At 44.4% G+C, this 18,603-nt stretch overlaps 1 long non-coding RNA gene and 1 other non-coding gene across 2 annotated transcripts; one reads left to right on the top strand and one right to left on the bottom strand.

Annotated features, from left to right (window-relative positions):
- Nucleotides 1-1,428: 1,428 nt before the first annotated feature.
- Nucleotides 1,429-12,437, top strand: LOC131483403 (uncharacterized). The gene is made up of 3 exons (XR_009247640.1): nucleotides 1,429-1,568; nucleotides 9,349-9,617; nucleotides 12,251-12,437. It is a non-coding gene; the product is annotated as an uncharacterized LOC131483403 (long non-coding RNA).
- A 1,484-nt stretch (nucleotides 12,438-13,921) lies between these two features.
- On the bottom strand, nucleotides 13,922-13,994 carry TRNAE-CUC (transfer RNA glutamic acid (anticodon CUC)). Its single transcript has one exon. It is a non-coding gene; the product is annotated as a tRNA-Glu (tRNA).
- Nucleotides 13,995-18,603: the final 4,609 nt, after the last annotated feature.

Below are 18,603 nucleotides of genomic sequence, written 5' to 3'. Positions count from 1 at the left end.
AGCACACTACTGCTGCCTTATTGCTCTTAGTAGACGACATTCCCTCCTGCATCACCGAGAACAGAAGCCATCAGATGACAGATGTCTCATCTCTCACCTCCATGTCTACAAACCTACTGACATTGGTCTTGACCCTCTCTTCTTGCCACAATATGGCGCAAGCCCTTTCCTTGCATCTAAGTCCATTCCTTGCAACCCTCCTCTGTTTTCAGGGACCTCATGATACCTCTCAGTTTCTGTCACTTCTGGAGCTCTGGTCTCTTTTTCACCCAGTCTTCCCTGTCAGCATTTAAACACACTGATGTCTTTTCTATTTTGAAAGATAAAACACAACCTTCCCCCTATATCACATGCTCTCCAGCTACCATCCCAACCATCTCCTTACCTCCACCCCCTTCTTCAAAGTGTGTTCTAGTTCCTTGTCTCAGTATCCCCTCTCAGATCCCTCCATCGAGGATACCACCACCACTCAGCCTGAACCGTGCTAAATTCACCGGTGACTTAGGTGGGCACTTGTGTCTCATGGGCCATTTGCGGTCTTTTGTTTTTTCATCTGAGCATCTGACATGGTTGCCTATGCTGCCTTCTTGCAGCATTTTCTTGTGTTGGCATCTGCATCACACATTCCTAGGCCCCTCTTTTAGGTTTCTCCTTCTCCTGATTAATCAGCTAGTCTTATAAACCTATTGTCTAAATTCCTTGGGTATCCACCCGTTTCCTCCATCACTACTGGTACTGCCCTACTCTGAACCCCACTACTTAAAGTGCGGCCCATGACCAGGAGTGTCATATACATCTAGAAGTTTGCTAAGACACACCCCCCTCACCCCGTGATTTGCATGTACATGGAAGCTCGAGAAGCGCCTCTCCAACCAAAGTAATTTTTCCACCTGGGCTCCCTGTTTCTACTCTGGCTCCTTCCAATGGATTCTCCACACAGCAAATCAAATCACGTCACTCCTGTACTAAAAGCCTTTCAATAGCCTCCGATTTTCCTTAGAATAAAGTGTATTCTGTACAGTGTTCCTTTTGTTTGCTGTGACTCGAGATACTGTGGTCCTTTGTCTACTTTACATCTTTACTGCACCTCTTTTAACATAAGAAGTATTTGACAGCTTTATTTTTTTTAACTACCTTAAATCAAGAAATGTTTTATTTAATTTTGTCCTTTTGCGAGGGGTTCAAATGTTATATTTGCATTGTAAATGGGACTATTTCTCAGTTCTCGCAGTTAGCTAATTCACATAATAAATGCATAGAAAAAGCCCGCAAGGATTGAAGAAGTGTTTTTCTTTGCAAAATGCTATAAATTATGCTCTGAAAGCTTGAGAGAAACCCCTTTGGATGAACAGGATTAAAATCTGAATGTTGTAAGCATGAAGAACAAAACTCTTTCTAATTTTTTTTTTTTTTTTTTATGAGGAAGACAGTATTCTGGACATATGGCCACTTCTTGAACAAATCCAGAGAACATCCTCTGATATACCTATATGTGTTGAAACCAGGTTCAGCACTCTGCTTCAATTCCCCAGCAAATGCCAGTGTGGAAAAAGGTTTTGTTGTCACAGGTAACCCATGGAGCTTTACAAGCAAAAGCGCTATTGTTGAGTCTGTAAAATTCAATGTAAAAAATACCCCTTTCCCTTGTTTAAGTATAAAAGAAGAATGGGGGATAGAAATGTTTCACAAGGCTGTGGAATCCAATCCAAAATATAAACTGCAATGTAGTTTCCCCTCAAAAACTTTCTATGCCTTATAATTTGCAGTAGGGTAAACGGTGCTGCTGATAAACTCTGATTAGGCTGCCTAGAATGTTGCCTGAAATCATCAGGCAGCCCTGCTCTCAGGCAACACAGTCCAAGATACTCTGGAATGTTTCTGATTCATTCACAGCACTGAATGACAGTCATTGGTAGGGCTGTAGGGAGGTATGCATGTTCTTGTCATGGAGGGCCACGGCAAAGGAAGGATTTTCTAAGAACAGCTGAATTCAGGAGTGATGACAGGGGCTTCTGCAAAGTAGGGACCAAAGAACCCGAAGCTTGGCTGTGGGGGTGCAGGCGGCTTGAAAAGACAGAACTTAGGAGAGAGGAAGAGGAGAGTAGAAAAACCCAAACCAGCAAAGTGAACCACATATCGCGTGATTCCGTTTATATGAAACATGGAGAATAGGCCAGTCCACAGAGACATAAAGTAGAATATTGGCTGCCTAGGCTGGGGGAGAGGGGTAGGGGATTGAGGGTTGATGGCTAAGGGGCACAGGGTTTCTTTTTGGCATAATAAAAAAATTCTAAAATTAATTGTAGCGATGGTTGCACAATTCTATGAATATACTAAAACGTACCGCGCTGTACATTTTAAATGGATGAATTGTATAGTTTGTGACTCGTGTCTGATAAAGCTGTTAAAAAGGAGATTTAAAAAAAAGGGTGCCTGGCTAGCTCAGTCAGATGAGTATCTGACTGATCTCGGGGTCGTGAACTGGAGCCCCGCTTTGGGTGTGGAGATTACTTAAAAAAATCACATGGCTGTTGAATGCCTCCATGTGGTAGACAACAAATAATTAAAAAAAGAAAGAAAGAAAGAAAGAAAAATAAACTCTTAAAAACACCCATCCTAAAAAAGATGAGGAAGGAAATTTTAAGGATACGGAGCAGACGTGATAGGGATAATAGCGTCTCGTGATGCTTATACAGCTATTTCTTGAATCCCGCCCCCCCCCCCCATTAGCTACTTACCACTGAGTTCCTTCTATGCAAGATGAAGTCTTGCCTTCTGATACAGCCCTCCCCCACGCACGCATAAACTTTTTCCTCCCACCTTCCTCCCAGTACAGCTGTATTGTAATTTTTGGTAAGATCAATATTCAGCATTGATGACTCTCAAATTTATTATCTCCAATAGAGTTCTTTCTGGGGTCTGGACCACATCCAAATGCTTACTAAACATCTATAATATCTAATAGGCCTCTAGAACTTTTTGTCTAAAACAGCTCTTACTCCCCCCCTCCAAAACCTGCTTCTCTCTGCCTTTCCCATCTTAGTAAATGGCAGTGCCATTCGCCGAGGTCCAGCGTGCTGGTCAACCCCCGAGCAAAAAACCCCAGGGCCATCTTTGACTTCACTTTTACTCTCCCATCCCGTATCTGAGTATCAACAAATCCATCTGGCTCTCCTGTCAAAATAGATCCAGGATCTGACACCTCCTCACCACCTCCATGATACCCACCCTGGTCCAAGACACCATCACTTCTCTCTTGAATGACTGCAATGGCCTCTCTGTTGGTTTTCTCACTTCCACCCTTAGTCCCTTGATCGATTTTCAACAGAATGGTCCAGTTAAAATAAAGGTTGGATCACATCACTCTTCTGCTTCAAAGCCTCCAGTGGCTCCCCATTGCACTGCAGAGACATCAGTCATGGTGAGATTCCTGAACCAGTAAATCCAGTTTGTCCCCAACTAGTCTGTGACCTAAGCACACAAGCCTAATGCCTATTATCTGTAGTTTTCTGGAAGGGCTAGGTAGATTAAACCTACATTTAAAACAGCAATCATGGAAACAACTCAGCGTTTACCTGCTAAATGTGTAACACTCTCCAATGCAGATTTCTTTCACCCTGATAAACAGAAGTCCCCACCATTGCCTTATACATGGGATGAGGACTCTAGAATATTTTTCTACCCATTCTAAAGTCCCCTAAAGCAAATCCAGCTCTGCTTTCCTTAATGAGGAGAGGAGGGAAACACCTGCTCTTTTTCCTAAAGTAGTCCCTACAGCTATAACCCTTCTCTGGTTTCTTACCCAAGCATTTGCAGCCTTCTTGGGGGCCTAACTTGGGGAACAAACAACTCTCCAAAGAGACACTGAGGCCCACGTGCTGGGGCCACCCTTTGGATGTCTTAATATCTGTTTCTTTAGGTTTGCAAATGGCTCTGCTCCTAATTAGCATGACATTCTTGATCTGGCTATTATTCTCTTAATCCACAGTAATCGTCTTAATCTATAAATCCAAGTATGTTATCTAGGAAGTAGTGTCACCAGGAATTGAGATACAGAATTTGTTTCATGGATTACAGAAGCAGCACTGGAAGGAATTCTAGGAAAGTTGCTATAAGCTAATTTAGGAAGCGTGCTTATTCAAATAATCTTTTGAGCCTATTTCCCTCTGAAATTCTAAGAAGGAGATAGTGGCAACAGCATTTGTTTTTGCTGAGGCTATTAGACTCTTGACCATCACCTTCCAATGAAGGAGCAAGTTCAGGAGAAGCCCTCCGCCCTAGGTCTCTCACTGGTGAGGCTACTTCTTGGTACTGGCCTTGCTCCTTACATGTCTTCTTCCTTTATTCATGGCCCCTGGGGTTCAAGCTGATTGCCTTTCCTCTTCCAGTCTTTTACTAAGTATCTGCTTCCCAGAGTTCTACTTCCAAAACTGACTTCAATTTCCTGTTTCCCTTTTCCTTGCTGTCCACCATTCTCTGATTCATAAATGTTTGCGGAACACCTGTTATGTTTTTATGTGTTTACATAAGACTCCATCTCTGCCCGGGAGAGTGACAAGTGTGAGTGAGGCAGATAGTAAATGACCTGACAACCGTATATCTTTGTGCAAAAGATGCATATCTCTTACCTCTCGGCTCCTATAGGTAAGAAGAAATCCCTCCAGCTGCCTTCGTTTGTCTCCAAGGTGCTCCTCTCCCCATTGGTGTCCTCAAAGAACAAGAACATTGGTTCTCCAATGAGCTCTGGTTTTAGGAAAATAAAGCCAGGAAGAAACGCATCTTTTGTGTAGTTTCATTTTTGGTGCAGAGTCCTCTGAGCTCAACTTCCCCTGAGCACAAGGTTAGTGGGAAAGGTGGGGGAAGCACAAAGAGCTGGTTCACCTTGGTGCAATGGTGGGGGGGGGGGGAGACTGTCAGAAGAAACACCCCAATAAATTACCCTGACACATAGATTATGTGTAAGTGACCCTGGGTTGTTTGTAAAATGAGAACCTGTGACCTTTGCGACAATTACTCATAAGAGCCAAGAGAGGACTTGCCTTTTTAGATCAGCTTTAGTTTTTAGGGAGGGGGGGTACTTTGTAGTCCACTGAGGGGCCACCCAGCTTTCCTCAGGAACTGTGACCTGGCCCAGCCTCCCGTCCATGGAGGACACGGTGATACCATCATCATGGGGCATCACCCAACAGCTGCCCAAAGATGGTGGGCACAGGAAACAGCTGCCTCCCAAGGTCAAATGATGCCTTCCCGGAACAACTCTCATCTAAGGCAACTCTGATTCTTCACCTTTTCGATGATACTGCTTTCACATTTTGTAGCTGCCTTGAATTTGTCTGGTTTGCTAGCAGTGGTTCCAGGCACATCATTGTAACGTTTTTGCAAGGCTCTGGGGAATAATCTGCCTGGACCTGGGCTCTTAAACTCATTTAAAGCATCTAGATCGTCCCTTAACTCCCCTTCCATCCAGACATTGGTACCCTCTTAAGGATGTGTGCTTTCCCTGTTCCATTAGAAAATTTTCTTGTGGGGCGCCTGGGTGGCGCAGTCGGTTAAGTGTCCGACTTCAGCCAGGTCACGATCTCGCGGTCCGTGAGTTCGAGCCCCGCGTCAGGCTCTGGGCTGATGGCTCGGAGCCTGGAGCCTGTTTCCGATTCTGTGTCTCCCTCTCTCTCTGCCCCTGCCCCGTTCATGCTTTGTCTCTCTCTGTCCCAAAAATAAATAAAAAACGTTGAAAAAAAAATTTAAAAAAAAAAAAAAAAAAAAAAAAGAAAATTTTCTTGTTAAAAAAAAAAAAAAGAAAAGAAACTAAATTGAAATAGTTCTACTCTTTTCTCTCATTGACTTAATTTTATTCTCATGATATAAACAATGGCAATGGTAGTTCATAGTCTACAAAACAGGGGGGAAAAAAGAAGAAAAATTTACCCATAAACTCAACATTCAGCTTGCTCTTGTTTTCTTTAAATGCATGAAGATAAACATAATTCTATATTTACCACTTATCTCGCTGGCTCTGCTGTTTTAAACTTGCTTTCTCCACTTAAAGGTCTTGAAAAGGCCTGTGTTCTCACGCTAGTCATTTATCATTACACCCCAGTCTCAAGCACTGAGTTACCTCTTTGTTATTATTTCAATTATATCTATTTTTAAAGGCTCCTGAATATTTTGTTCTCTGAATTCCTTCTACTAGTTATTTTAGTTCTATAACTGTCATTGACATGACTCTGTAAACACCCTGCCATGTTGTGCACAATTGTTTATAGTCTGTGTGTGTTGATGTCACCACCCAGGCACCACCCGACTTTCTTAAGATCTTCCCATTTCTTCCTCAAAACACGAGCATCCTTTGTAATTGCTTGTCCAGAACTTTGCTCTTGTTAAGCCCCCATCCCTCTTGAACAAACTAAGCTTTTAGAGCCTCTGGCCTTGAAGTCAGACATATTTTTTTCTCTCTGGACATTTGTGACATCTGTTGTCCTAAAATCCAAGGTATGTAGTTGAATGAGCCCAGACCAGGAGATCCAAGGTGAAGTTGGCCAGGTCCATCCTGAGCTTTTCTGAGAACCTGTTGGTCTGTCCACCCCAATATTTCTCTCTGTCTCTGTCTCTCTCTCTCTCTGTCTCTCTCTCTGTCTCTCTCTCTCTCTCTCTCTCTCTCACACACACACACACACACACACGTTAAGATCCTGCACTCCTAGGCTCCATGACCACAGTCAGTTGGACTGAGGTGGAGACACCTGCTTCAAATTAAGTCAAGAGATTCTCTCTCCTGGGAGGATGGAACAGAGATGCAGAGACTATCAGTCTCTTCCAGAAACTCTCATGGGAAGTGATAGGACACAGAGCTTGGAGCAGCCGTACCTGACCCAAATGCAAGAGATAGCAGAGAAGGTTGGGCAGTGAGTGAGTAAGAGAGAGAGAGAGAGAGGGTGGGATGGGGGGAGGAAGCAGGCACAGGGAAGGAAGCAGAAAGACTACAGCAGACACAGCTGTGGCCCTGCCCAGACCCCTGTGGGTTCCTTTCACCAGTTCTGAGCGTGCCCATTGCCAGCCTCTGTGAGTGACTCTCTGAGGAGTGCCCTTGGGCGCTGGGGCCACCCATCCATTTAGAGAGCCTGAAGCCCCTGGGAGTTTCTATTCTTCCCCCATGCTCATGCCCAGCCCCACAGACTATAATCATCAACTGAGTGGCACAAGCACAAAAGTCCAGTACCTTTGCTTGAGGCAGAACAAGGTCTGAGGTCTAATTTGCACTCTTGACCTCGCCATTCCCCTCGGAGCACCTGACTTACACCCTAATCCTTGGTGTTTGGGAGAACCTGACAGAATAGATGGGAAGCCATGCAGCCCAGGGAAATAGAAACCAAAAAAGCCTTGAGCCTGAGAGGTTAGGTCCTGGTCTGGGTCCCTCGGGACGCCCAGGCTTTCTCCTCTGTGGGTGCTTTGGCCTACTCCTGAACTTCACTCACTTCTCCCTTGGGGTTAAGCCCGAACCAGCCAGTCTCTCTGATGTATTACCCAAAACACCTTACTTGGGCATCTAGCATTTCTTGGCTACTGACAGAGTTACTGTCCTCCAAATTTCTCGGACTTCCACTGGGATCGATGTTTTTTTCCAGTTGGTCAGCATCTGGGAGATGAATTTATCAGCAAGACAAGTTTGTAATTTACCAGAGGCTCCGCTTTTACTGGAAAGGGGCTTCTGGCAGAATTTCTAGACCTTTAAGTCTAGAAAATCACTGCCGTGTTTGGCCATGCTGATGCTTTTATATTTATTTCTAGACCTTTAAACACTAAATAAAAACATATTTATTTATTACAAAATACATATTTAATATATGTAAAGATGATGTATATACATATATATACACACATATGTGTATAATTATATTTGTGTCACTCTGATCTGAGAAATAATTTTTTACTGTAATTAACAGCCTTAAAAGTATTATTTTAGTGGAAAATTCATGTCTTTTTCCAAAAGTCTATTTATAGGAAAAAAAACACAAGCTCAGGTCCCTTATTTGGTGTTTTTGTCTTCCTTTTACTATAGCCTAACAACGATATTTTTGTTGTTGATACGGAATTTCTTAATTTTTTTCTTTACGTTTCTTTCCTAAATGCCAGGTACTTCTTTGTATATTAGTTATCAAGTTCCTCCGTGGCCATGATGGAAGGAGTGCTGTTTAACAGACGTCTCTGTCAATGAATTAGGTATTTCCATCGTACTGAGAATACATTTTACAACAATTGATAAGTGTAGGAAACGAATGAAGGAGGAGGGGAGGGCAGTCTCCACGGACCTACCAGAACCCAGGTCCCTCAGGTCACCTCCCCTCCCAGGCTTCCATTTGCTCCTTGATGAAATTGTGAAGTGGATGTGAAGGACCTTGATTCTCATAGTGCTTAAAAGGGAAACATAGAAAGGAAATGTCAGCCCAATAGACTCGGAGAAGCAAGGATCAGAAATTAGTTCTCATTCCTCATTCACCAATTTTCTTTTTAAAGATTTTTGAAAACAGTTTATTTATTTATTTTGAGAGAGAGAGAACATGCAAGAGTTGGGGAGGGGCAGCGAGAGAGGGAGAGAGAGAGAATCCCAAGCAGGCTCCACACTGACACCGATGCTGGGCTCGAACTCACAAACAATGAGATCATGACCTGAGCCGAAATCAAGAGTCGGATGTTTAACAGACTGAGACACCCAGGTACCCCTTTTTAAAAAAAAATGATTTTATTTTTAAGTGATCTCTGCAGCCAACGTGGGGCTTGAATCCACAACCTTGAGGTCAAGAGCGGCGTGCTCACTGACTGAGCCAGCCAGGTGCCCCCGATTTTCGTTTTTCCATCTTTAAGGCTTTGTGCTTTTCCGCTTTCTCCCCAGACTGCTTTGTTTTCAGCTGCTCTTTCGACGCCCTGATCACTGTCCACCTTTAAACGCATGAGCAATGCTTAGGAGCTCCAAATATTTTCATCCCATGGGTCACTGGACTTGCTTTTGTTGAATGCCGACCACGAATCTGGAGAGCCCTTTACACAGCACCGAATGTGCAATGTCGGTCCATGCTTGCTAAGTGGCTGGATCCAAGAAGCAGAGAGAGGATATAGAAATCCCCTGGGAAAGAAAGCGAGGGCCCCAGGGTTCTACTTAACGATCACAGAGTATTCGTTCTTTTGGAGCCCAGTTTAGATCTAAACCTCAGGACCGACACCCTTCAGGATAGCTGGGATTGTGTTATAACCACATAAGTAACCATCACAAAACTCCAAGAGGGAAGTATCGCTGATTTAATTAATTCTAATATATATTTAAAAGAATTTTTTTTTCTTTCACTAACATCTCAGCATCCTGATGCACCGTACAATTGATGGCCTTCTGCAATCAGTATGGGCCAGAAGCAGCCCGCACATAGTTGTCTTTGCCTCCGCATACCCAGCCTTGGTCATTGCTGGTGAAGTTTGCATTTTGCCTGAGCTATGTGCATTGTTGGGACTATGTGTGAGCCCAGAAAATCATGAAAATAGAGCTGGAAATTTGCTCCTAGAGAAATGATCACACTTCTTGCAAAGCCCCAAGGGCTTCATGGACCTAAGGAAAGAAAACTCCCCTACAGGTAGGTGAAGCTGTGTTATCTTCAGTTACCAAGATGTGCACAAAGGGACTGCCCATTTTCTGCCAAACAATGCCATAGGAGGTGGGAGAAATTGCCAGATTTCTGGCCTAGATGAAAGAAATTTCAGCGCCACGAGAGGCTGGTGTAACCAGTCCATGCGCTGTACAGGGATATTGTTCAAAGCAACATGTCAAAGCTTAATGGGTAATATTTGTCTTTATTAGAAGTAAATAATGTCTGTTTCTAATCAAAAGCATCTTAGGTTTGATTAAGTATATTATCTCCATTTTGCAGATTGAAGAAGAAATTAAATAATTTCCCCATTTCACCGTGTGAGGAAATTAGAGAGCCAGGATTCAAATTCCAGCCAGTTGGATTCTAGATCTCATGATTCTGATCACAAAACTACACCACGCCCCCATCCCCCCACACACCCTCCACAACATTTAACACGGTGCCTGGTAAAATAAATATTTGTCAATATAAACTAAACTGTTTAAATAATGAAACTGTTATTCTCAGCAAGAAAAATAATCAAATATGTAGAGAATGTCTCTAAACATGGAAACATCATCATTCTTGTGGGAGAATAATTCAGTTGCTTCCAAAGCTCTGAGCCCAGGGGTAACTGGGGAACCTCGAAGGACTACATTCTCCACGTAACCTCAGATCTCCACGTAACTCAGATGACTGAGGGGGGAACACCAGGGGTGTGAACCAGATGTCAAGGGCTTGGGTCCATGGACAAAAGCATGCTCTTGGACCCCTGGCTCAGAGTTTGTAAGAGCTACCCCCCCCCCGCCCCCCGCCACCAAAGGCTAACTTCAACCCATCAACTCAACTATTTGACTTTGACTTGTTATTTTGTAATAACATTAATTTCTTTTTCTGATTACTAAAGTAACTCATTCAAAAACATTTTGAAAAATTCCCGAGGAAACAGTAGCCACTGTTAACTCCCTGGCATACACGCATCTTCACGTTTTGAATCAAGTTGCTTTTGTAACCTTTTCTTTGACTTAGTATATTTTGTAAATACCTTTCCGTATATCAACCATCTAAAACATAGTATTCCATCAAGCAAATATTGTCATTTTTAACTCTTAAACATCTACAAAGTAGAAATATTATTTAGATAAGGTTTACCGTGTGTGTAATAAGCCGTAAATAGACAATGGGATTTCATCCGACAAGAGTTAAATGTAGCTGGTTTTTGAAAATGAATGGATGGAAAACTCTCTTTTTTTTTAAATGTTTATTTATTTATTTAGAGAGAGAGAAAGAGAGCACCCACATCTGTGAGCAGGTGAGGGGCAGAGAGAAGGAGAGAGTGAATTCCAAGGAGGCTCCTCACTGTCTGTGCAGAGCCCAACAAGGGACTCGATCTCACAAACTGAGCTCATGACCTGCGCCGAGATCAAGAGTCACCCACTTAACCGACTGAGCCACCCAGGTGCCCCAGAAAACGGTTTTCTGCGTGTCCCCTTGAGATCCTCCCTTCCTGCCCCTGCCCCAACCTCCCAAAGCAAAGGCATCTTTTTTGTGTTTATGTGAAATAGGACACATCAGATCCCCAGGGGTGAGGTAACAAAGCACCACAAACTGGGTGGCCTACAACAACAAAAATTGATTCTCTCACAGTTGGAGCTACAAGTCCAAATTCAAGGTGTCGACAAGGCCGTGTCCACCCTGAAGACTCTGGGGTAGGATCCTTCCTCACTTCTGGCCGCCATTAATCCTTGGCTTCCTTTGGCTTCTAGAAACCTCACGGCAATGCCTGCTTCCACCTTCGTGAGGTCTTCCCAGTATATCTCATCTCATCACACGGCTTCCTCCCCTGTAGTCTCTTCTCTTCTTTAGGACCCCAGTCACCCTGGATTAAGGGCCTCCTCTCCATCTTTTTTTCTCTTATTATCATTATTTTCGTATTGCGCTTAAAATACACATAACATAAAACTTACCATTTTAACGAGCTTCTAGTATACAATTCTGTAGCAGTAAGTACATTCCCATTGTCATTTGATCATCTCCACTATCCATTTCCAGAACGTTTTTAATGTCCCAAACTGAATCTGTGTACTCCCATTAAAGAATAGCTCCCATGTGCCCTCCTTTCATCTCCTGGTGGCCTCTGTTCTACTTTGTGTCTCTACCCATTTGTCTGTTCCTAGGAACTTCTTATAAGTGGAGTCTTACAAATATTTAACCTTTTGTGTCTGGCTTATTTCATCATAGTATGTTTTTAAGGTTCCCCCATGTGGTAGCATGGGGCACACTTTCAATCTTTTTCAAGGCTTAATAATATCCCATTGGATGTATATGGTGCATTTTGTCGATCCATTCATCTGACGATGGGCATTGGGGCTGTTTCCATCCTTTGGCGATTGTGAGTGATGCTGCTATGCGTACCATTGTGTAAGAATCTGTCTGAGTGCCCGCTTTCAATTCTTCTGAATATGTGGCTAGAATCAGAATTGCCGAATCACGCGGCGATTCTATGTTTGATTTTTGAGGAACCGCCAACCTGTTTGCCACAGTGGTTGCACCATTTTATGTTCCCATCAGCAATGCACAAGGGTTCCAGTTTTTCCACATCCTCACCAACTTGCTGTTTTCTCTTTTCTCCATAATAGCCGTCCTAATGGGTACGAGCATGACCTCATCCTAACTAATTGCATTTGCGAAGATCCTATTGGCAAGCAAGGTCACGTTCTGAGGTTCCAGGAAGGACAAGAATTTGAAGGTAGGAGGGACTCTATGAAACCCTGTCCTGTGGTAAAGAGGCTTTCCCTTAGGCAGAGTGCGATTAAAGAGCACAGTTCCCAGAAATAACATTTACCAAAGATAGACTCTTATGTATAACTTTGAATCTGAGTAATGATGGAGGTTAAAGGACAGAAATCAATAATGTTTTCCTCATGTTCATGGCTGAATTGTTGTCTGTTATGGAAGAAAACAGTGTTGAACTAACCAACCTGACTGAAAAATGGATATCTATTTATCATGGGTTTAAAATAGTGCCTGGGTGGCTCAGTCAGTTAAGCACTGGACTTTGGCTCAGGTCACGATCTCATGGTTCGTGAGTTCGAGACCCACATCAGGCTCACTGCTGTCAGCTCTGAACCTGCTTAGGATCCTATGTCCCTCTCTCACTCTGCTCCTCCCCTGCTCACATGCTCTCTCTTCTCAAAGTTAAATAAACATTTAAAAAAAATAAAAAAAAACAGGGGAAGCCTGTGTGGCTCAGTCGGTTAAGTGTCCTGATCTCATGGTCTGAGAGTTTGAGCCCCACATTAGGCTCTCTGCTTTCAGTGCAGGGCCCGCTTTGGATCCTCTGTCTCCCTCTCCCTCTGCCTCTCCCCAACTCACGCTCTCTCTCCCTCTCTCTCAAGAACAAACATTTAATAAAACAACAAAAATAAAGTAAAAAATAATAAATTGCAGGGTGCCTGGGTAGCTCAGTCAGTTAGGCGTGTGAATATTGATTTCTGCTCTGGTCATGATCTCATGGTTCATGAGACTGAGCCCCGAGCTGGGCTCTGTGCTGACAGCATGCGGCTGGCTTGGGATTCTCTCTCTCTCTCTCTCCCTTGTTCTCTGCTCCTCCCCCGCTCACGCTCATGCATGCCTGTGCTCTCTCTCTCTCAAAATAAATAAACATGAAAAATAAATAAATAAAACAGTAAATGGCAAAACCATTCTGAAAAAGGAACTTAGCAAGTGACAGCCAAGAGAAAGGCAACAGTGGGCTAATTATCTCTCTTGATATACAGTGTGTTTGAGGGTTGTATGGAGCTTGGGTGCTGAGTTCAGTGGCCGTTGAGAAGTTTCAGATCTTTCCTCCCTTGGGTGTGTGCTCTGAGAGCTTGCCCCCTGCAGAGATTACGGATGGCCTTGGTTGGGTCAATGTCTCTGAAAGAGAGAGAGCATGTGTGTTTGAGGTGTGGCACATGACAAGGGGACGTATTTATTAGTTCTGGGTGAGCACATGACTGCTCCTACATCATTTCCTATTCCTTGCTCCTTGAGGGTAAATTTGTAAAAAAAGAATTTTTTTAATGTTTATTTATTTATTCATTTTTGAGAGAGAGAGAGAGAGACAGACAGAGCATGAGCAGGGGAGGGGCAGAGAGAGGGAGACACAGAATCCGAAGCAGGCTCCAGGCTCTGAGCTGTCAGCACAGAGCCCGACGTGGGGCTCGAACCCATGAACTGTGAGATCATGACCTGAACCCAAGTCGGACACTTGACTGACTGAGACACCCAGGCACCCCGGCAATTTTTTTTTTTTTAAATAAACTTTATGCCCAGCGTGGGCCTCGAACCCATGACCCTGAGATCGAGAGTCACATGCTCTACTGACTGAGCCAGCCAGGCACCCCTCCTAGTCAGTAAATTTTTTTTAATATTAAAATAATCAAAATCCATAAAAAGAAAATACACAATTGTCTGGTCATTTTATTTATTTATTTGAGAGGAGAAGTGTATTCTGATGCGATTAATTATTAATTAATTATTGGATCAATAATTAATTAAGAGCTGTGATTCTAGAGTGCCTGGATGACTTTTGTCACAACCTCAGTCTCCAATCCAGTGTTGTTCTTTGACAAATGGGGATATCGTGCCTACTTTCCTAACCCCACGTGGCATTTGGGGGATTAGTGATATATTTTTTTAATGTTTATTTACTTATTTTGAGGGGGTGGGGAGAGAGTGGGGAGAGGGACAGAGGGAGAGGGAAAGAGAATCCCAAGCAAGATCCACGCTGTCAGCGCAGAGGCTGACTTGGGGCTCAGTCTCATGAACCGCGAGATCATGACCTGAGCGGAAATCAAGAGTCGGACTGAGCCACCCAGGCACCCCAAGGGGATTAAGTAATATTCTTGAGGGTTGTGTCTCAGGGCCTTCTCTTTCCTTCTGCATTCATTGTCCAGCCCCAGCTCACATACCCTCGGTTGGTACTTGGAGATAGAGGTCTCCAGCCCGGGCACCTTTGCTGAGACCGGACCCTAACATCCAGCTGTCCACTAATCACCTTCACTGGGCGCCCAAACATAGGCGTTCAGACTCACCACGGTCAGGATTGACGACCATCTTTCCTTATGAATCTTTTCTCCTTTCCGGTTTCTCTGAACACCAACAACATCCCACCCTGCAGGCTCCACAGGCAAAGCAGGGGGTCACCCTTGCTGCTTCTCCCTCCCTTGCCCACAGTATACAACCAGACACTCACCAGAGCCTTGGTAAAGATTCTCTCCTTGACCAAACCATAGCCAGGCTCCTTTGAGCCCTTCCTTGACTAGGCCTCAACCTTGGCCTATGAAGACTTGAACAGACGCTAACACAGTTGTTAACAGTTTGCAGCCACATCCTCTAGATGACCCTAGGGCCCCCCACCTCCCACTGGAAGTGCCTCTCTGAGAAAACTCAAGGCTGCCCAAATAACTGACGGTCCCAGCCAAACCTGCCGGCAGGGCCCGACTCCCCGCCTCTGGGGGAGCGTGGGAGCCTAACTTCCACAAAGGTCAGTTAGCAAAGCCAGGCGGTTTCACGGGGACCAGCACTGCCTTCCTGCTCTTCCTGCTTTTTGTAACTTTTGACTTCCCTGACCCTTCTCAAACCCCTGTGCCCCTACCCCCTTCTTCCTTCTCCCTTTAAAACGCCCAGTCGCCTCTGCTCAGATGGGAAAGAAACTCAGAAGCTCAGTGGTGGCCTCTGTTGTCAGCAGTTACTGAGTGAGGTCTGTTCCCACTGCTTTAATGTCCAGCCACGTGTATCTTTGACACCCTCTCGGTTCCATCCACGTCTCTCCGCTCCTTCAGTTCTGGCCACCATCATGTCTCCCCTGGACTGCTACCTCCCAAAGAGGTCCTGGCCCCCAGACTTGCCTTCCCGCAACCCACCTTCCCACTCTCTGCACGGAACAAATTTGGCCGGTGCGCCCTCCACACCCTACGCAAAGCCCTCAGAAATGGCTTGCCCTTGCTCTCAGGATGCCAGAAGTTCTCCAGAATGGTCTGCAGTAGGCAGCCTGTTGACGACCAAGTTAGCAAACTCAGGAGGAGTTGGTTGGGAAGCAGAATCCTTTGGGGCCGGCTGACCTCTCCTCTTCCTCCCTGCCTCCAGGGGGATTGTGACTCTGCCCCTCCAGCCCTGCCGTCTCCCGGTCCTCCCAGGCCCGCTCCTCCCCGGCTTCCTTGGTGCAAGACTCCAGGTCTCTGGAGGAAAGGGGCATCAGGAAGGTGTAGGGCCGCTTTTCTGTTTTCCTTTTATTTCTTAACGCAACGTTGTTTGCACACAGCTCCGCTCCCTGTCGCAGGGTGCCCTAACATTTTCCTTTCATCTAACCTTTGCCTTATTTAACTTTGTGAGCTGGGTTTGGTTGTGATTTCCATTTTATGGATGAGCACACAGGTTTGGAGAACTTAAAACGCTTGCCCCCAGCCCCCCAGTCAGCACAGAGAGGACCTACTTTCAAGTCTTCCACATCCGAAGCAATATTTTTGTTCTTCCACTCCCTCTGCTCCTTGGCTCCTCTTTCTCCGACATACCCACTGTCTCAGCAGCCCTACTTCCTTCTGCATTTTAAATTCTGTTGCCAGGGAAGTGTTTCTTCTGGTTTCCTGTCTCAGCGTTCCGTGCTCTTCTGCCCCTCTGTGTTCCACGGGGCTGACGGCGATCTGCCACAGAAAATGCATCTTCTTATTTGAAAATCTAATTTTGGGGGCCAAGTAATTTACACAAATGGCTCAAAAATTAAGCATACAGTGAGGCAGGCCATGGTCATTGTGTTTCTGCTGTTACTCTCTGTCTTTCTGTCCCCCCTCTTCTCTTCCCCACCAATAACCACTTCTGTTATTTCCTTGCTTAGTTTTCCAGAGTTTCTTTGTGCGACACAAGTACCGACGTCAATGCTTATATTCTTTGTGTTTTGCACGGAGTGCTGCACACCTCATGCACCATTCTGCACCTTGCTTTTTTTCCCTTAACGATAATGTATACTGGAAATCGTCCATTATCAGGGCACGGAAAGTTCCCTCATTCTTTTTGATAGCTGCAGAGTAGTTCAACGGATGGAGATATTCCATGATTGATTTAACTTGTTCCCTAGTGATAGAATTTGGCTAGTTTCCATTCTTTAAGTATTACAAAACCGTGCTGGAATAACCTTGGATATACCTCATTTTGCACACATAGCACAAATATGCCTGAGTCAGAGAAAATATTTGATAGAAAGTGCCAAATCTTCTAATATACGTTAATATACATTCACCCCAGCAATGAATGACAGTGCTTGGTCAGCAGTCCATGCTGTTGAACTTTGATATTTTTGCCAATCTTATAGACAAATGGCAGCATATCCCTGTAGCTTTAATGTGCATTTTGCTTATGTGTAAGGGGACTGTCTATTCATATTTTAAAAGTCATTTGTATTTCCTTTAATGTGAATTGTCCGCTCATATCATTTGATCTTTCAGAGAGTAGGTGTTTTGGCCTTGCTATTGACATTTAGGAGCTGTTTATACATTGAGGAGGGTAGTGCTTTGTGATATGAGTCATATGAATATTCTTCCCATCTTTGATGTTTATCTTTTTTAATTTTTTAATGTTTATTTATTTTTGAGAGTGAGAGAGAGAGACAGAGTGTGAGCAGGGGAGGGGCAGAGAGAGAAGGAGACACAGAATCCGAAGCAGGCTCCAGGCTCTGAGCTGTCAGCACAGAGCCCGACGCGGGGCTTGAACTCACGAACTGCGAGATCATGGCCTGAGCCAAAGTCAGACGCTTAACCGACTGAGCCACCCAGGCGCCCCATTTGACGTTGATCTTTTGAATTTGCTTAGGATGCTTTTTTGCCAAGCAAAATGTAGTTTTCTTCTTAAAGACTGGAGATTCACTTTTGGGGTGGGGGAAGTGTACAGATCCACACACGTGTAGATCCATGGAATCACCATCACAATCAAGATACAGAACGGTGCCAACACCCAAAAATGCTGTGGTGCTGTTTGTAGTCATGCTCTCCCCCCGCCTAGAAACCACTGATATGTTCTCCCTAACATTTTTTTTTCTTTTTAAGAATATTTTATAAATGGAATCGCATAGTACATAAGCTTTTGAGACTGCCTTATCTCAGCATAATGCCTCTAAGATTCATCCAAAGTGAGACCGTAGCATCCGCTTGTTCCTTTCAATTGCTGAGTAGTAGCCCATTTTACAGGATGTGTCACATTTGGTTTATCCATTCAGCCTTGGAAGGACATTTGACTAGTTTCCAGTTTGGGGCAATTATGAATAGAGCTGGATAAGTACTTACGTACAGGGTTTTTTGTGTGAATATAGAGTAGATACAGAGGAGTGGGGTTTCTTGGTTGTATGTTTAACTTTATTTTTTAATTAATTATTTCCGAGAGGGAGAAAGCATGCACGTGCGCGTGCGCAAGGAAGGAAGGGGCAGAAGGAGAGGAAGAGAGAGAATCTTCAGCAGGCTCTACGTCCAGTGCAAAACATGTTGAGGGGCTTGATCTCACCACCCTGGGATGGTGACCTGAGCCGAAATCAAGAGTCAATGCTTAACCCACAGCCATCCAGTCGCCCTTTGTTGGAATGTATAGGAAGCTGCAAATTATTTTCTAGAGTGGCTGTATTATTTTGCGTTCCCACCAGCAAAATTGCTTTCCATCCTCCCCAGCAATTGGTGCTGACAGTATCATTTTCATTTCAGCCATTTTATGTATTTAAAAAAATTTTTTTAATGTTAATTTATTTTAGAAAGCACGCATGTGAGCCGGGGAAAGAGACAGAGGGAGGGAGAGGGAGAGAGAGGGAGAGAGAGAGAGAGAGGGAGAGAGAGAGAGAGAGAGAGAGACAGACAGACAGAGAGAGAGAGAGAGAGAGTCTGTCTTAAGCAGGCTCCACGCTCAGCATGGAGCCGGACATGGGGCTCAATCCCACAACCTGGGATCATGACCTGAGCCAAAAATCAAGAGT

The sequence above is a fragment of the Neofelis nebulosa genome, chromosome 1 (assembly GCF_028018385.1).
Source record: "Neofelis nebulosa isolate mNeoNeb1 chromosome 1, mNeoNeb1.pri, whole genome shotgun sequence".
NCBI lineage: Eukaryota > Metazoa > Chordata > Mammalia > Carnivora > Felidae > Neofelis > Neofelis nebulosa.
Note: the sequence above shows the minus strand (reverse complement) of the source record. Positions and strands in the feature narration are given on the sequence as shown.